The 19,981-nt window shown below is 35.3% G+C and overlaps 1 protein-coding gene across 2 annotated transcripts in view; it reads right to left on the bottom strand.

Moving 5' to 3' along the window:
• The window catches only part of LOC126759402 (uncharacterized), a 36,343-nt gene extending 19,665 nt beyond the window's left edge, over positions 1-16,678 (bottom strand). The window contains exon 1 of one of the 2 annotated variants that reach the window (XM_050474177.1): positions 15,910-16,678. The gene's annotated coding sequence lies outside the window, so the exon portion shown is untranslated. The remainder of the gene's footprint in view (positions 1-15,909) is intronic. The other variant, XM_050474179.1, reaches the window with a different exon arrangement.
• Between the last annotated feature and the right edge of the window lie 3,303 nt (positions 16,679-19,981).

Below are 19,981 nucleotides of genomic sequence, written 5' to 3'. Positions count from 1 at the left end.
CTCACATAACGGTACTGTTAAAAACTACTAAAAGCGCGATAAATCAATAACTAAATATACCAGAGACATTTAATTTTACCAACAAGATGGTGTGAGAGAGCTTTATGGGAGCTGGTATAAAAATTGTATTTTGGGCGTGGCACCGCTCACTTTTTGTTGAAATCCCATATCTCAAGACCCGTCCAACCGATTTCGACAAAACTTACTACGGCATTCTTATTACATTTTTATATCACGTTGTGAAAATAAACGAAATAGAACAACAACGCCTACTTCCAATATAGCTACATTTTTTTCCACTTGATTCATTCAGTTTCCAGTACAGAAATCAAGAAGCAATTATTGTAACGGGATGCTCGAATAATGTCTTTAGTATGTGCCAACTCATGACTAAAACTTGTTCAAATCCAATAAAAACTGTTTAAGCCCCTAGACTTTTGATCGAAAATGTCAGTCAATGTGAGATATATATAACTGAAATTAATTCTTCTCTTACAATAGTATGTCTGTTTGTCAAAAACGGGTTGAATCGGACCAATAATTCCTTTAGCCCCCATATACCTAATATAAAAATTTTCGAACTACCGGGTGACTTTGTACCGCATATATCGGTCAATATGTGAGTTATTCCCATGAAAATAAGAGAGAGTGTTTTACTCATAACAGTGTATCGTAGTGCCTAAAATAGATAAATTTGAGCGAAAACTTGGCCCAGCCCCTTTATAACAAATAATAGGTTTTTCGAACATCCGGCTAACTTTACTCTATATGGTAAGAATGGTTTTACACTGAAATTCGAATACCAACTTAAATCAGCTTTGACATTCTGTCAAGTTCCTATAAAAAGATATTGGCTTAAGGAACGAAAGACCTTGACAGTTTCAAAAAGTTCTTTACATAACCCAACATTCTTATCATATAACCTATGCTCAAGTATTGTTTTTCATATATTACTTATTGTAATCTCCACGGACAAAACATTTGGTTCTCATATTATTTTTAGAAATCATTATGATTTTTTGATATACATGTACATACAAACATAACTATTTCAAAACTTAAAAGCTTAAACTAATTTGCTTTACACAACAAAGAAATGAAATATTATTAGAGAATGGAAAAATTTTAACCCGCAATTATTGCAACCAACTTGACTTGTCTTAGCTTATACTTTGACTCGTAATATGTGCATCACCAGTCATCAAAATTGCAAAACCAAAGTATGGTACTCTCTCCACTTTAACTCCATTGAAAGCAGAAACAGCTTTTAGCCAGATAATGATGCTGAGTAGTAAATAGCTGGCATGCAAAATACTCTCACTTGCAGTGGGACAACCATTATTAAAAATTATTTAATTTCAAAGGCTTAAATCTGTATTTGACTAAATATAATTAAAACTTACGGGCTTTGAAGGTAGAAGTACTCTCGATTAGTTTTCAGTGTAAAAAAGGTTGAAATTGAAAGTAAATCATATTTATTCGTATCGATTCGCCATTTCTCTCTGCTCGATTCTGCTCTTTTGTAAAAAAATTACTTTTAAAAGCAACAACAGAGCTAACAAGTTGAATTAGTGCAAGAGAGTATACGGATATTCTATTAAAGTGGCATAGCCGCTATTTCAATACCAAGTATTGTTTTTCATGTTCTAGATCAGTTTTACTATTATAAATAGTTCAGCATATGAATGAAAAGACAAACTTCTTTTTTAACTAGTATTTTCTTAAATTTAAGACTTAAAATTAATTATAGTAATTTATAAAAAAGTAAAGTAAACTAAAACACTTTTTAAAAATCATAACACTATTGCATATACGTACATACATACATACATATGTACATATGTCACTATAGTTGTAGGATGGCAGGATTGCTGCCTGTTTGTTTGATCAATTAGTTTGTCCGTTTCGCTAGAGAGAATAGCGCAAACAGCCGAAAACGTAGACCCGTGGCCCGTGTCAGCTGATACGCGACCTATCTTATGGGCGCGCAATGTAAGTGAACAGCGAAAAACGCTACTCCCTTCTCTCTTTGCCGTAGGACGCCGTAGGAATCCACGGCATTTGGATTTTTGCCGTAGAAACGTGTCAGCTGATTGCTCTCTCACAACGCAGGGTTGCCAATCTCGATATACTGTAGTAATTATAAAGGTTGTCTTCAATATGTTTGAAATTTTCTTAAAATAACTCAAAATCAGAGTCGAATGCTATTATTTATAAATATATAAACTTTTTTTTAATAGTTTATTTTCAGTTTTGATATTTTATATTATAAAAAATTGTAATTGAAAACATAGTTGTGTACAACACTATATAAATATGTATGCGTATTGAGCAATGGCAACATTGTTTAAATGAAAACAAACAAAGATGGCTGATTTCTGCGTTTTTACCACGGGCTCAACTTTTAACACATTTTGCTCGCTAAGGAAGGCAAAGGAAGGAAGGGAGTAGCGTTTTTGGCTGTTTCACTATAACGCTCTCTATCGCGTATCGAAGACAGCTAATATTAAACTTCAATATCCATATGCATGTAATATTTGTTTACATATTTGATATTATGTCTGAGATTTGTATGTGTATTTCGATCTTTCAGCAAATGAAAGACCCTCAAGTGATGAACACATTGAGCGCGACAGACCGCAAACGACATCTGTCATCTATTAAAATACACACGTTCTTATGGACACAGTTATTTTGACAGCTGCACGACTACACGACTGCAGGCCGACAGTTGTCGCTCTCGCTAACTTCGATATATTTTTATATTTGCCAACGACAGTAGGACGACAGTAGAGTTGAAAGTAAAGGGATGAGGTAGAGTGGTGATGCCACTAAGTAAAATTATTCAAAGCTCTAACAAACCTGACGTTATTTTACAAATAAAAGCATAAAATAGCTCTATTATATCATTTGTAATAACAATTGATAATTTAAAACAAATTAATTTATCTAATTACTTATTTTATATTTTAAAAAATTTCACTTTGAACAAAATACTAAAATTTCATTGAAAAGAAAGGTATTAGCAGGGATAATGGGATGCCCAACTTATTCCAGTGTGAGAGCGCCTCAAAATAAGCGTTTTTTATAACATTTTCCATAATGGCCAGATCGAACAAAATAAGAATTTTTGGGCATTTTAAATTAAAACACCCAACATTTATTACGATTGCAAATTATTATATATTGGACTTTTAATATATGACGAAACTACTTAAATCGTTTTTTATGATTTTATTGTATATTAAAATAACTGAGTTTTGATCTTTCAATACTTAATAAGGTGAAATAAGCCTGTTAGTTCTCAATTAATAAATGTTTTTAATCATTTGTAATTGAAAATTAATTCTATTATGCATCAAATTACAAAACGTTTCATGAAATATATTTAAGTTTCGCATTTTCTTTGATTTTCATTGTTTTAAATTTGTATTAGCGATCTTGAACGGGGGCAACAAATTCCTCCGTACACATATATTTTTGGTATAATTTCGCTCTGGCCGTTCCAGTCATTCCAATTGCAAAACGTCAAAACCTACCCAATCCAGTCAACTGTCAAAGTTCGGTAGGTGAGCGGTTCTCACATTTCCAGTGACAGGAGAGTTGGGGATCTCTTTATCTCTGGGTATTAGTATGGCCACAACGAAATTGTGTATATGTATAATGGACAGCTGTGTTGTCTTGTGTACATGCCGGCCATTGTTATGTCGCTGCCTTCTTACAAATGTTCATGTAGAAAGATTCACGACGCCATTTACAGTTCACTGTCGTGCTGCCATGTCGTGTCGCGCTCAATGTGTTCAGCACTTAAGTCGTATAGTTTTTATCCGAAGCTTTGCTATTTCCGAAATACTCTTTTAGAATTGACGTTCACTTTAATAACGTTAAAAAAAGGGAGTTTGAGACATATCATAAACTCTACTCAAATTTATTGTGTAGCAACCACGAAAGTTAGTACATTATATTTTCTATAAAAACCAATGAAGAATCGTGTGTCGTCTCCCACACAAAAGTTGTTTAATAGCAAGTATTTTTTATTACGAATATTAAGTTTGTGTTGGATATGTTATTTCTTAACCAAGAATAATAGAGGCAGGATTGTGATAGTCAAGTCAAATTTAAATAGGAATTGCAAAAAAAGTTTTCTCCTCATTTTGTTTCTGACGTCTTATACTAATTTCTATGAAACGCTCTAAAACATTAGTAAGAAACAATGCATTTAATCTTACTTAAATATCGGAAATCGGAAAGTCCAATTTTGGGCAACTTTTTCGAGCATTTCGGCCGGAATAGCCCGAATTTCTTCGGAAATGTTGTCTTCCAAAGCTGGAATAGCTTATTTCTGTAGACTTTAGACTTGACGTAGCCCCACAAAAAATAGTCTAAAGGCGTTAAATCGCATGATCTTGGTGGCCAACTTACGGGTCCATTTCTTGAGATGAATTGTTCTCCGAAGTTTTCCCTCAAAATGGCCATAGAATCGCGAGCTGTGTGGCATGTAGCGCCATCTTGTTGAAACCACATGAGTCAACATTTAAATGAAATTATCTTCAAAAAGTAAATGTCATGAACCAATCTAACGTTTCAAATAAAGAACCGATGAGATTTTGCAAATTTTATGCGTTTTTTTTTAAAAAAAAGTTATCAAGCTCTTAAAAAATCACCCGATATAACAAATCTCTCAGCAACCTCTACCACCTACATATGTAGTACTGAGGCATAGAATGCGATCTGATAAACAGTGTTCATCAATCTATGATAAATATGAAATTGCGGACTGATGAATACAGATTTATGATCTAAGAAACTGCTTAATGGTTTACGAGTGTAAGGAAAACTGTATTTAAAAATTATTTTTAATGAAAAGCTTAGCTAAAGTTCATTATGGATGGAAAATATAAAATATTCCACAGTTTAAGGAGTTTCGTGTAACAAAAACTTAGTGTTGTAAATACCATTGCCGACTGCAAAAACTGTGATTAATATTTGTTCACTTTTTGATGCACAATTATTTTCGTTATTTAAATATTTTTGTAAACCGTTTTGTAACATAATTATATCACTGTAGGAGTTGTATTGCGGCGTAAGTGAAAATAAATTACAGTACGCCAACTGTTAACGAGTTTTATTTCATATACAAAGCACGCAATATATTTTCATGTATTCAAATGAAGCAAAACAGCTAAAGAGACCAGAAGAACTCTTATAATACTAGAATGCCATGGTCACCGCGCAACCCTCTGAGTAAATCTTATACAGATTGTGAAAATATGAGTTATATATTGACATATTTATAAGTATCTATTAGTTTGTTCGTATAAACCATTTCTTATATTTACATACGTCGTTATTCATGTTTAGCACACATTGGTCCCTCAAACTGCGCTTAATGCCTCATATTTTCATTTGTAGACTATCTCATGAGTTTTTCGTTTGACTTAAACGTTCTGTGGCAGCAGCATCAGTAAGGTATAATTTACGTACATACTTACATATGTACATATGTATGTGTTTTACGAAATAGCGGCAACGATGGCGAACCGATGGGCGTTGCTGTGCATACGTTAAACCTACTATTTATACCAGAAGTAGTTCTTATATTGTATTTACATATGTATGTACATATGTATATACATGAATGACATTACACAATATTATATTTGTATATATGTATGTTTATATATAAGTCACAGCATAGTATAGCATGATTAGTGTAATTTTCTGCATCGCGGTTTGCCACTCATTCCACCCTCGGGTTATTTTCATTCTTTCAATTCATGCATAAATAAAGGAAGTTCTTTTTAGAGGCATTAAGTTAAAAAAATATTGTTTTTGTCATAATCACCAATATTTAAAATTTATTAGTACGCGATTTCTGGCACAATGCCATCAATATTTATTAAGAAGCTTTATGGAAATCATTAATCTCGACCAATTCTGCATGAGGTTTCTCGCTATCGCCGAATTTATCAATGTACCATAAACTTCATATCGATAACGTAGCCTATTTTTAATATGCTTTGGTGCCTAAAAGTTCAACCCATTAAAAATATGTTCGCTCCTTGTACCATTTGTTGCACTTTCTTACGGAAATTAATTAGTGTTTAGGCGATTGCTATTGACATGGAGAAACAAAAGGTCGCGACCCATTTTCTTATGCACCTCACCATTGGCGGTAGCGTTGAATTTCGATTTCATGTTTATAAAAGTATTGATACTATACAATATAGCAGTGGACGGAAGCATAAATGAAAAATTTCTACAGGATTTCATATGTATACTCTATGATATTATTTGACTTGTCGTTAACGTATCCGAGTGCTGGAACGCGAAATTTTATTATTTGGTTTTGAAGGACTACAAATTACATGTCACTACAGGAGTATATAGTATACAAATATGGCATGAATATTCATTCATACACACTTAGTTTAACAATTTGTATTTATTGTGTATATGCATACACCAATTTAGATATGGTACACGAATATAGTATATTATATGTATGTATATTGCCTATGTTACCATACTTTGCTATAAAAGGTTATACAAGGTCTGTCGCAAAAGAAACAGGACTGTTAAAAAAACAACAAAAAATTAATATTTTTCAAAAGTTATATTTTTTTATTCAAAGTAGTTTCCTTGTGCTTCGATACAGCGTTTAGCCCGGTCAATTAGCATTTCAAATGAGTGTTTAAGGTCATTTTTCGGAATGCTCTTGAGAATATCGGTCGTCGCTTTTTGGATAGCTGAAATGTCCTGAAACCAGTGTCCTTTCATGGGCAAATGAAGTTTTCCAAATAGGTAAAAATCACAGGGTGCCAGATCAGGTGAGTAGGGTGAGTGATTAATGGTTAATATGGAGTTTTTTGTCAAAAAATCAGTGACAAGCGTCAACCGATGACACGGCGCATTATCGTGCAACAGGCGCCAGGACCCTGCCACACGGTATTGTGGTCGAGCACGACGAATGCGTGACAAAAGACGCTTCATAACACCAAGGTGAAACACAGCATTAATCGTTTGGCCAGGTGGGACGAACTCTCGGTGTACAATACCCTCGGAATCGTAAAAACAAATCAGCATTGTCTTTATTTTCGACTTCTGAAGACGACCGACTTCTGATCGTCACAGAGGTCCTCACGACCTTATTGGAATCGCTTAAACCACTCATGCACATTACTACGGGATAGGCACTGATCACCATAAACTTTTTTCATCATTTGAAATGTTTCAGTAAACGTTTTCCCAAGTTTAAAACAAAATTTAATATTTTCTCTTTGTTCCAAATGCATTTTACGACCGATGACCAAAAGCTGCTGTCACTTTTTGATTGATAACATTGATTGTATCGGGTGATTTTTTAAGAGCTTGATAACTTTTAAAAAAAAAAAACGCATAAAATTTGCAAAATCTCATCGGTTCTTTATTTGAAACGTTAGATTGGTTCATGACATTTACTTTTTGAAGATAATTTCATTTAAATGTTGACTCATGTGGTTTCAACAAGATGGCGCTATTCACACAGCTCGCGATTCTATGGCCATTTTGAGGGAAAACTTCGGAGAACAATTCATCTCAAGAAATGGACCCGTAAGTTGGCCACCAAGATCATGCGATTTAACGCCTTTAGACTATTTTTTTGTGGGGCTACGTCAAGTCTAAAGTCTACAGAAATAAGCCAGCAACTATTCCAGCTTTGGAAGACAACATTTCCGAAGAAATTCGGGCTATTCCGGCCGAAATGCTCCAAAAAGTTGCCCAAAATTGGACTTTCCGAATGGACCACCTAAGACGCAGCCGCGGTTTTAAATGAAATTATCTTCAAAAAGTAAATGTCATGAACCAATCTAACGTTTCAAATAAAGAACCGATGAGATTTTGCAAATTTTATGCGTTTTTTTTAAAAAAAAAAGTTATCAAGCTCTTAAAAAATCACCCGATAGTTATCCAATTGTCTTAAAATTTTTACGAAATGTCAACAAGAGATCAAACTTTTTATTTTGTATACCCACCAGGTGGCGCCACCAGAATCAGTTATATTTAAAAAGTTCTGTTTCTTTTGCGACAGACCTTGTATGTATTTAGTATTATTACACTCTCTCTAATTCTTTCGGCTCGACTAGTCACTACCATTACTATATTTTTAGTGGTTTCTGGTATGAACGACTCAATTAAAAAAGCTTTTTATACCCTAGGCAGGGGGATATTACGTTTGTCACGAAGTTTTCAACACCTACATAGTAGGAAATGTAGGAGATTCTATAAAATATCTGTATAAATGATCCGCGTGACGAGCTGGGTCAATTTAAATAAAGTAAAATGATTTCCTTCGGTGCCAAGTCAGGACTGTCCGGTGTATGAGTCATCAAAACGATGTTTTGTGAGCTCAAAGTTATAGTGGTTTCAGTCGATTTTTGATTAACAACTTTTGCTGGATTCGGCTTATCTGAAAACACCCTTATAGCTGACTGCTGTTTACTTTCATGCTCATTCGCGTAAATACAGGATTGATCACCTGTTACAATGTCAAATATAAATGGGTTTCAAGGCACCGCTATCGTAATCATAATTTTTCTCGAAACTACACAAGCCTTTTTTGAGCGATTGACAAATTATGTGAACAAATTTATTTTATGGCACAGTCAAATGTTTATGCAATATCGTCTTGAAGTAATCAACGTCCTCGATTAAATAATTCAACATACCACCGATAAACACTGGCTCCTGATGAAGCTTCATTGTCAAAAATATAATTAAGTTCATCGTGGCACTGTTGCAGAGTTAAGTGGTTACATGGGTTTCACAGTTTCAAAAAATCGAAATTTTTTTTTTGTCTTATTAAATTCTAAAACATCTCTAGAATATTGTCCTAAATTTTCAAGTTGATACGACTAATAGTTTCGGAGATACAGCCTTGAGAACTTGTGCGTTCGAGGTTAGGGGGCTAAGTGCGCCATCTTTAAAAGCGTTTTTCTCAAAACTATGTTTTCAAAGTCGGTTGTCAAGATTTCTCGCGAACTACTCAACCGATCTTGATGAAATTTTACACAGGTCTTCGAGATATCATTTACAAGGTCTTGAACGAAGGATTTTTTTTTAATTACAACTATTTAAAAAAAAAATGTCGAGAAATTTTCAACGAAATTTGCATTTTTTTATAAAAATGTTTGCCAAAAATCCAATTTTAATTTTTTTTCCTTCGTCCAATACCTAGTTTATTGTCTTTACTAAAACACGTATTTTTTATTTTTATTTCAGATGATCCTGAAAGAAGTTCTGCTGACAACGCGGATGCACCTTTTTTCCGAGGGACTGCCGGAAATGGCGTCGTAATGACTGCCATTTTGATATTTTTTTGAAAATTTTCCAAAATGTTTATTAAATATGAGTCTTTTAAATAAAAAAAATTTCAATAAAATATTTCATTTTTTATATTTAAAAAAAATATTGAAAAAAGGCCGTTTTTTGCCCGAGGAAACCCATGTAACCCCTTAATCCATGTCGAAAGTTCCAAAAAATAATCACGCGTAATGGTTTTTGGTCGACATGAATATTTTAAGTTCATGTAAACAACACAAATAGCGCTCATCCATAAAATCAAAAATGTTAAACTTTACGATAAAGTTGTGATTTCCCAGATTGCAAATTCCGAAATATAAAGGCAACCTACGTATATAGAGTTGTGTGTTCATGAAAATAGTACTGTAACAGCTTCTTATATACATATAAAGATATTTCCTAACATTATCTGACTTGCCAAGCCAAAAAGAGTGATTATTTTGGAAGTATACACATTTTAAATTATAAGAATGTAAAAATTCTGTAACATTTGCTTCCACTGCCTTTTCTATGACGCATTTGTATATTTTATTTTATTAACCGAGAACTTATAAAGTGCTACTTATATCTAAGCTCCAAATTGAGATACAATTATAATTTGGTCCAGGCGATTTCAATGGTCAGGGACACCAGGGGGCCTATTCTGTAACTCGATTCGAAAATCAATTTACTCGAATTCGGATTTTTTATATTCTGTAACTCGATTTTCGGATTTTCAAGCCAATTTTCGAATATTTTATTCGATAGCTTTTGAGTTGTAGAAAGTAAAAACGAAAATTGTACGTATTTTTTCTGGCACAGGGTGGTACAACTTTCGCATAATGATAAAGTAGATCCGAATTTCGAATAGAATACATTTTCGAATCGAGTTACAGAATAGGCCCCCTGTGGTTTGAAAATGTTTGAAAAGCGGACAGGGAAAATAATTTCAATACTTCTTGCAAAACCATGAAATAGGTGAAATTGGATGATAATTGCGCTTACTCCCCATATAATGGTTTTGTTAAAAACGATTAAAAATGCGACAAATCTATAAGATTTGTACAACCGAAATGGTACGAGAGGGTTCCAACCACGCCTACTTCCCATATAAAATAATTTTAAGTTCCAGAACGAACCAATATATCCGGACAGAACTTTCCCCAAATACTCGTAGCACTATTGAGGTGTGCCACCCTATGACTACAAAATGTTCAAATCGGATCAAAACTATTCAAGCCCCCAGATATCATAAATGTGAAGGCTGACTTAGATACATGGCATAATTGAAATTAGGAGAGAATCCCTGATCATAGTATGTCTATATGCCAAAAATGGATTGCATCGATTTAATATTTCTCTTAGTCCCCGTATATCTAAAATAAACTTCCGACTGAGTTTATATTCCATATATCAAACAATGTATACATAAGTTATCTTAATTAAAATATACGAATATACTTATCTCCCAGGCTTGGAAGGTGCAAGAGTGTGAAGTATTCACTCAGCTCTTTCTTACTTACTTAGCTCCCATACCACCAAACTCTTAACTCGAATCTGTACTGTAAACAATTAGATTATGTGAGGGAAGCGATAATGCAGAGGCCAGCTTTGACTCATAGGAGAGGAATTGCGTTCTATCAGGACAATGCCTCACACATCGATAGAAATTCGACATTATGAAATTATCGAACAGAACGGTACATATTTGACCTACATACATATGTATATCGAATCATTCTAAATATACTAAATAAAACATTCAGTTTGTACGGATTACATTCGGTATATCTAGACCCATAGGAGAGGAATTGCGTTCTATCAGGACAATGACACATCGATAGAAATTGACATTATGGTTATCGAAAAAACTGTATGGACTTATATCGAATCATTCTAGATAAATATACTAAATAAAACATTCAGTTTGTACTACATTCGGTACATCTAGTTAGGAACTGGGATAAAAACTGGTGGAGATAATTATACATATATGTATATTACCCTAATTCAGTCAAAAGTTCATGTTATACATTTCAGACAATTATTTGTTTTTTGTTGGGTGATTTGTCAAACACAGATTTACTTTTAAATCTCGAACTAGTCATAAGTATTAAACAGTATGACAATGGTGCAACGTTTAATTTGTATTATGCGCTGTTTCGTTTACATAAATGGGAAACTATTTGTATATACTTACATATGTACATGCATATGTTTACTGAATAGGACGAAATATTAAATTCATTTGAACTTTGTATAAACGCATGTTACAAACATGTGTATACCATAACTACAAAAGCAAAACCAAAAGAAGCCTTAAAGTGATAATCATTACGAACATGAACCTTACAATTTGGGGAAAGTTAGTAGGGTTTCGTCTCCTTTAAGTTATATCTTTATAACAAATAAACCGAATTCTCCATTTCTACATTATCACCAGTGGCGGATCCACGGGGGGGATCCGCAGAACCTGAAAATTTCACTTGTTTGCTAGAAAAATATTCCCTGCAATAAAAAAATGAAAATACAACAGTGACACTCTTCTCACCAAATACACTATGGAAATCACAACAAGATACTATCATAAATTGCATTATATGACCTGTCTAAACTTATTTAACCCTTTTCTGGGCGACTCACAGCGGAAGTACTAAATTCTGAATTGAGAAAGAGTCGAAGTCTTGAGTACAGTATGAGACATATTATATGTATATGCCCGCAGAGATATCGAATTAATGGGGCGTTCGATAGTCGCAAGCGGCATTGTATCTATTTGTTTTTCGTAGTTCGTGGTGTCAACTAGCGTCAGCAGTCAACGAAATTCGGAAAGAAGCAAAAAATGCTGTCATGACTCCGTGTTTCTCGCACAAACTCAACAACAGTATTTCAAAGTTAATGAAAGTACGATTAATCGAAAACGTTGCCAGTGCCATACGACAAGTCGACAAATTCTTCAAGAACTCATTTCCAAAACGTGTGACTGTATTACAAAGATACTTGGTGAAAAAATTGTCCAGTTGTGTGAAACAAGATGGGTAGAGAGGCACGATGCTGTCCTTTAGTTTGTTGCGAAGTTACCGTTGATCATCGAAGCTCTGAGTGGAAGAACAGAGACACAGCAGGCAAAGCAACAATTCTCATATCGGCTTTGTGCAAGTTCGAATTTATCGTCGGGCTCTTCTGTCTCAGCGACATTCTATCGCTCACCCATTCGCTCAGCGTAGTTCTTCAAAAGGAAGCAATTGATTTGGCGAAGGCATCAAAATTGATTGGGACGTTGCTTGCCACGTTGGCAAAAAAAGAGGGAAAAAGTTGATGAAATATTCCGATTGATTTATTCAGAAGCCAAGAAAATGGCGGAAAAACTCGATGTTGACGAAGCGAAACCGAGAACATGTGGTCGACAAACGAAACGCGAAAATTACGGCGTGAAAACTTGCGAAGACAGGGTCTCTGTCTACTACTGGATAGTCTCCAGAAAGAGCTGTCTTTTTAAAAGAAAACGAAATCGATGATCTAATCGGATGCTTGATAGAAAGATTCGGGAATCTTTTGGATGATGAAAAAAGCAAATTGAAAACAAAAATTGAAATTCAAAGGTGAATTAAGCTACTGGCAATGTCACTGGCAGCAGCAACAAAAAATTGAAGGCAGCGAAATTCCAACTTCTGCACTGGAACCCAACTGGATTCCCAACAATCCACACCTATCTCCGAGTATTCTGTACACTTCCCGTAACAAACGCGAGCTCTGAACGTTCTTTCTCTTATCTTCGCCGCATCAAAACATGGCTTAGGATGATCATGCTTCAATACTATTTGGATTAGCGTTGCTTCATACGCATCATGACATCGAAATCACCGCCGAAGAAGTCATCGAAAGATTCGCAAAACTTGGCAGTCATCGTTTGGCGTTATGAAACACGCAATGTAAAAGGATTTTTCTATTTGAATTTTTAATAAAATGAGCCACTATGTAATGCATGCATATGGTTGACTTTTCGATTATAACCACTTTGTTTACCTAAAAATTGGAATTGATAATTTTTGTTTCATAATTTGTACTGGATTTCTCTCGCAATAATAAGTTTGAAACCCAAATCGAAGGATAAATTCAATTTCCCCGCCCCCCCTCCAAGAATCGTCTCTGGATCCGCCACTGGTATACACGTACATTCACTAAAAATTAATGTTACAATCAACAACTATTATTCTAAATAGTGATCCAAGTGAGGTGTTTTTCATTAGCCGATCACGCATCATTTTATATTTATTCAGTAATTTCATCATGGAAATACTTACGCCTATATAATATTTACAAATCGTTCAACTTTATCATGTTTCGCGCACTTCGCTCAACACAACCAGCCTACTGAGTGTACTACGTATTTCACAACACCATCATCCATCAACTCGGACTGACGTAAGGAACAACTTGGCGCATTTTACGTCGAGATCTTTAATTAAAAACGTGCAAACTACAGCTTGTACAATAACTTAAGCCGCCCGACCTTCTCAAGCGACATCGCTTCGCTCTATGGGCTTTGCAAAGTTGCAAGAAGATCTGACTTTTTCGAGAAAAATTTTGTTCAGCGATGAGGTACGTTTCTGGCTCATGAGTATGTAAACAAGCAAAATTTTCGCATTTGGGACGAAGAGCAACCTGAAAAGATTCAAGAGCTATCATTTCAATCAGAAAAACAACGGTTTGGTGTGGTTTGTGAAATTTTCGGTCTATATTTCTTCAAAAATGATGTCGGTGAGATCGTAACCGTCAATAGCGACCGTAATCCCTCTATGATAACCGACTATTTGATGCCCGAAATTGAAGCTCGTGATCTAGCTCGCGTCATTTGTTGTTGTCGCTGCATCTTTTCGTAGAATTTTCGAGCATTACCCCTGTCGGCCATCTGGTCACGCATTTCGGCCTCTCTCTTTTTCTGTCTGCAAATGAGTCACGCTTCCCTCTTTATATCTCGGTATCTATCCCATCCCTCAGGCGTTGTGTTCGATCGTAACCTCGCTAGGTAGGCAGTCTGTTTTCTCCCCGCTGCGACACGGCACTCCTCGTCGTACCAGCTGTTTTGCATTTTCCGAAAACCAATGGTTTCGGTTGCAGCTGTGCGTAAGGAGCTTGAAATGCCGTCCCACAGTTCCCTTATACCGAGTTGTTCACGAGTGCTCTCAGAGAGCAGGAGTGCAAGCCGAGTAGAAAATCGTTCGGCTGTCTATTGTGATTGCAGCTTCTCTACGTCGAACTTTCCTTGTGTTTGTTGACGTGCGCCTTTTGCTGCACAGAGGCGGGTGCGAATCTTGGCTGAAAAAAAGATAGTGGACCGACTCAATGTTAGGACCTCGGAGCGTATGCACATCTAAAACACTGGAGACGTGTCTTTCGTCTATCACAACATGATCGATCTGGTTGGTGGTTTTTCGTTCTGGAGACATCCAGGTACATTGATGAATTTTCTTATGCTGGAATCTAATATTTGAATTTACCGACCATAGTGCCAAAGATACCTTCTTTTCCCACCCTGTCGTTAAAGTCGCCAAACACGATTTTGATATCGTGGTGGGGGCAGCTCTCACAGGTGCGCTTCTAGCGCTCATGGAATGCATCTTTGGTCATATCGCCCTTCTCTTTCGTCGGGACGTGGGCGCAAATCAGCGATATGTTGAAGAACTTCGCTTTGATGCGGATTATGGTTAGACCTTCATCCAACGGGATGAATGACAGTACTCGGCGACGGAGTCTTTCTGCTACCACGAATCCCACACCGAACTTGCGCTCCTTTATATGGCCAATGTAGTAAATGCTACAAGGACCCACTCGCCTCAGTCCTTGTCTCGTCCATCGCATTTCTTGGATGATGGTGATGTCAATCTTTATTTTCACGAGGACATCAACCAGCTGGGCAGCGGCACCTTCCCAATTAAGGGACCGGACATTCCAGGTGCATGCCCTCAAATCGTAATCTTAACATATTTGCAGGCGTCGTCATCAAATGGAGGGTCTCTCATCTGAGGCTATTTTCTTCTTTTCCTGGATAGTGTTTTTTACGTGGCGGACTCCAAACCCAGCGCACAATTCTGTGGAGGGGATGTTTCGCCTTCTCACTTTAGCTCGACTTCAAAGGGATGGTCATCAAATGTTTTCCAGGCTATTTTCTTCTTTTCCAGATAGATACTTGGACTCAAAAGCACAATTCTGTGGAGGGGAAAGCTCGACTTCAAAGGGATGTTTTCCAGCTACCCAGAGGATGCTTGGTCAAAGACCGAAAGTCGTGAGCTTCTTCAGCCATTTGTAAAAGAATCGTTTCTGGCCACTCCCAAGTGAGTGGCAATCAGAGAACTTTCCTTGCGTGAGTTCAAAAATCTCTTTCGGGTTTTTATGGGTGGCATATAATATAATATTTATGCAAACATTTGTTTACGCTTTTATTCTTTTGGATATTGATGAAACTTTGTTTTATATTTTGATATATTCATAGAATTTACAATCTTATATAGCACATAAGTAATAAAATTACTCAATAATACAAGTTTTCATCTTCACCACCACTTTAGTTACAATTTAGTTTCTCACCTTCTCGTTTACTTTTTAATTATTTAGTTATCGCCAGATTGCCAACGACTTTTACACCCAATCATTCACTGCTTGTGTGCATCTATGAAATCTTAAAGACTCATAATCCTACCATAACACAACCATCATCCAGTGAAGGCTGAGCCTGGTCCTGATTTTTCTACGTACGACGCCCTGGTGTGCAGACTCACAAAAAACATTACAGCAAACATGCGGGGCTGGGAGCACCCACAGTAGTCACACAACATGTCCCTTTTCGTTAATACGTCAACACATACTTACATATGTACATAAAATTGTATGTGTAGAGCAAATATACATATGTATATGTGGCTAGTCGATTTCTTTGTGTCTTACAGATTGCAAACTCGAAAATAGCCGTCGATATTTGATGCTGTCGCGACCTTTGGCGACCGTCTGCAAGCGAGTTCATGTTAAGCCAATATCATATAAAAGTTTATCAGTTAAATATAAGCTTAATGGATTTTCACATACCTATTTATATAGGTATGTATATTGAACTCTTTTTATGGATTTGGCACAACGCAGTAAAGAAAAATCATCTTAACTTCTCTGTGATGCTAAATCATTTAATTAATTTCATTTATTAATCCGTATAATTTATTCTAATGGTATTATCTTTTAAATTTCTTTTCACCTTTGTCCACTAAACTTTAACACACATTAATTTTTTTCTCAAAATTTCATTCCCACATTGCACTGCATAGTTATATTAATTATTTCTTCACTGGTCCAGACCGTGATAAAGTCGGCGGGTTGAAAAAACGAACTGAAACAGATTCAATTGAAATATCTCAACAAAGCAAAGAAAATATCCTTGCATTACTCTCCTGTTTGTACGAAATAAGTACGCGCAGGCGTATGAGTGGTATATCGTAGTTGCCACAGGAAAAACCTGATGTAGAAACCAGTAATTAGGTATATATTTATAAAATATTATTATAATTGATTAATTTACGACTGTTACTAATAGATATACAGCAAACTACTTTAAAGGGAATATTTGTAATAATTTTATCTTTGGGTCATTCTGATTTTAAATATTTCCTTACAAAATATAGTCAAGACAAACTGCAAATCTATGCTATTCCTGCAAAAATTAAACTTATTAAATAAAAATTAAAACTTTCTAAAACTGAATAGCTGAATAGCTGAAATTAACGATCACAATAAAAGTGCCTGCCAATAATGTCACCATAATTAAAGTGTTCGTTCACAAAGGTTCAACAATTTTATCTAACATTATACTTGTGGGTAAGGCTGTACGCTACATCACTGCTTTGTACCAATAAATAGCCACAATCGTAATTGAATAAAACCATAAAAAACGAAGTACATAAATAATTTGTTAAATCTCGTTTGTAGCTCTCTTAAGAGCTCTTTTCCTATATTTGCCCCACTTACGCTTGTTCTTGCATTATTGACGCCCAGCAACATGGTGACCAAATTCATTCATTAAAATCTCGACAGCTCAAAAGATTTCTCTTCCACTACAAGGCATTCCTCAATAAATTCTCTTAAACCAATGTGCTTTTCTCTTTTACCTTTTTATTTAAACAGAGAGATTTTTTTCATTTTATGACTTAGCCATCATAAATAATTTCGTTGGAATAATGCACTATGTTTGGTACTGCGTGTTAAAAACAAGTAAGGAAGAGCTACGTTTCGGTGCAACCGAACATTTTATACTCTTGCAACTTGCAAAAACCAAAGCCAGGGAAATACTTTAAGTTGTAAAACTAATCATATAGAGTGAAGTCACCCGGATATTCGAAAATCCTGATATTAGTTATATAGGGGCTAGGCCAAGTTTTCGCTCAAATTTATCAATTTTTGGCACAAAGATACACTGTTGTGAATAAAACACAATCTTTTATTTTCATCGGGATAACTCACATATTGGCCTATATATGCGGTACAAAGGCACCACGAAGTTCGAAAATCTTTATATTAGGTATATGGGAGTTAAGGGAAGTATTTGGCCGATTCAACCCATTTTGACATACAGACATACCATTATAAGTGAAGGATTATTCTTTAATTTCAGTTATTAATACCACACATTGACCGACATTTTCGATCAAAAGTCAACTATAGGTACTGGGTCTTAAATATTTGGTACCTATGTATACCCTTGCACTTACACCTTACTTTAAGGTGTAAAACCAATCATATAGAGTAAAATCAGCGGGATGTTCGAGAATCCTGATATTAGTTATATAGGGGCTATGCCAAGTTTAAATATTCGGTACCTAAGGGGTTGAAAAGTTTTTATTGGACTTAAGCAATTTTTAGTCTTAGGATGGCACACACCAAGGACATTATTTCTGCAAAGTTGTATTCCGTTAGATTAATTGCTTCTTGATTTGTGTGCTGGAAAGTGAACGAATCAAGGGTAATTTAAAATTGTGCTATAAGGAAAGTGTGCGTGTTTATTGTTCGATTCCGCTGATTTTCGCTACATGACATAGAATTATGAAAAGAATACAACATACCAAATTTTGTCGAAATCGGTCAGTCGGGTCCGAGATATGGGATTTCACCCAAAAGAAGGCGGTGCCACGCCCAATGTCCAATTTTTACCACGGCCCCTATAAAGTCTTATCATATCATGCCGGCGATATATATTAACGTCTCTGTCGCATTTAGTTATTGATTTATCGCGCTATTAGTAGTTTTGAACAGTACCGTTATATGGGGAGTGAACGGGGTTTTCATCCGATTTCGTCCATCTTATAATATTCGTGCTGACCGAATTTGGTTGTGGTGGTTTGGTTGCCCTGGCTACTGCGATTTCCTGTGCCAAATATGAGTTTTATATTTTAATTTTGTGCCTAGTTATGGCACTTTATAGGTTTTCGGTTAATGGCGATTTGTGGGCGTGGCAGTGATCCGATTACGCCCATCTACGAACTCGAACTTTTATATACCTTGAGTAGGAATAGCCTTCACAAATAAAAAAGTTTCCATTCAATAACTTGGTTTTGCTCTTTCAGTTTGTATGTATGTCTGCTATTTGCTATAGTGGTTCCACCTGCGAAAATATATTCGGAAACTAGACCGTTACCTTGGATGATAATCCATGCCAAATTGTGTGAAAATATCTTGTCAAAAGAAAAATTTTACATATATCGTTAAGTTGGTACATATGTCAGCTATATGCTTAAGTGATCCAATCTGAGCAATTTTTTGTGGAGATTAAACCGTACATCAAAAACTGAGAGAGAGTCAGCTCGTCATGCTGATCACCATTCCAAAACATGATCAGGTTTAGATTTAGGTAAAATAACCTGTATATACCTCTTACTTTTCATAGAGTTTGTCAAATTCTAAACTAAGAACTTATCCATGACTTAATAATAGGAATTTTAAAAAGCCTTTATTAGTTAGTTTGGTTTTCATAATCAATCCAAAAACAACTTATTAAACGCTTTTTAAACTGCTACGAATAAGTTATCCTGCCGCGTAAAAGCGAGAAGGTCTTCATGACAAGTTTAAGATTGCTAGAAAGTCGTAATTTTTATGTGTCATATCATCATACTTTCTAATCTACTTTTAATTGAACCGTTAGATGCAGCGAACTGTGGATATATAGTATGAGGGCTCACAGAACGATTCGAAATTAAGCAAAGTTATGATTTTTTTTTAATTGTAAATGCTACAAATATCTGTTTACCAGTAGAGAATATGTATGCATAAGTAAAGGGGGTAAAACATGGCAAATTTTGATATTAAATACACCAAGATATTTAAAGACTTTAGCGATGGTATCAAAGAATTTTAAAACGTTTCAATATCAAAATATCACTTGATGAACCTTACACGTATGCTTTCGATGTAGAGTTAACAATTACAGAAGAAGTACTCGTGACGAAATTGTTCGAGAAAGAATTGAATTTTAATCTGCTACATTTACAACCATCCAAAGTTTCATCGAACCGTCAAAATGATGAATTATAATAAATTTTTGATAATTTGGCCCCATTACTATTTTCAACCGAACTTCATTTTGGTTGAAGTTTTGAAATTCCGTATTAACGATTACAACTCA

This window comes from Bactrocera neohumeralis, chromosome 5 (genome assembly GCF_024586455.1).
Source record: "Bactrocera neohumeralis isolate Rockhampton chromosome 5, APGP_CSIRO_Bneo_wtdbg2-racon-allhic-juicebox.fasta_v2, whole genome shotgun sequence".
NCBI lineage: Eukaryota > Metazoa > Arthropoda > Insecta > Diptera > Tephritidae > Bactrocera > Bactrocera neohumeralis.
The sequence above is the reverse complement of the archived record's forward strand: the minus strand, read 5'-3'. Positions and strand labels throughout refer to the sequence as shown.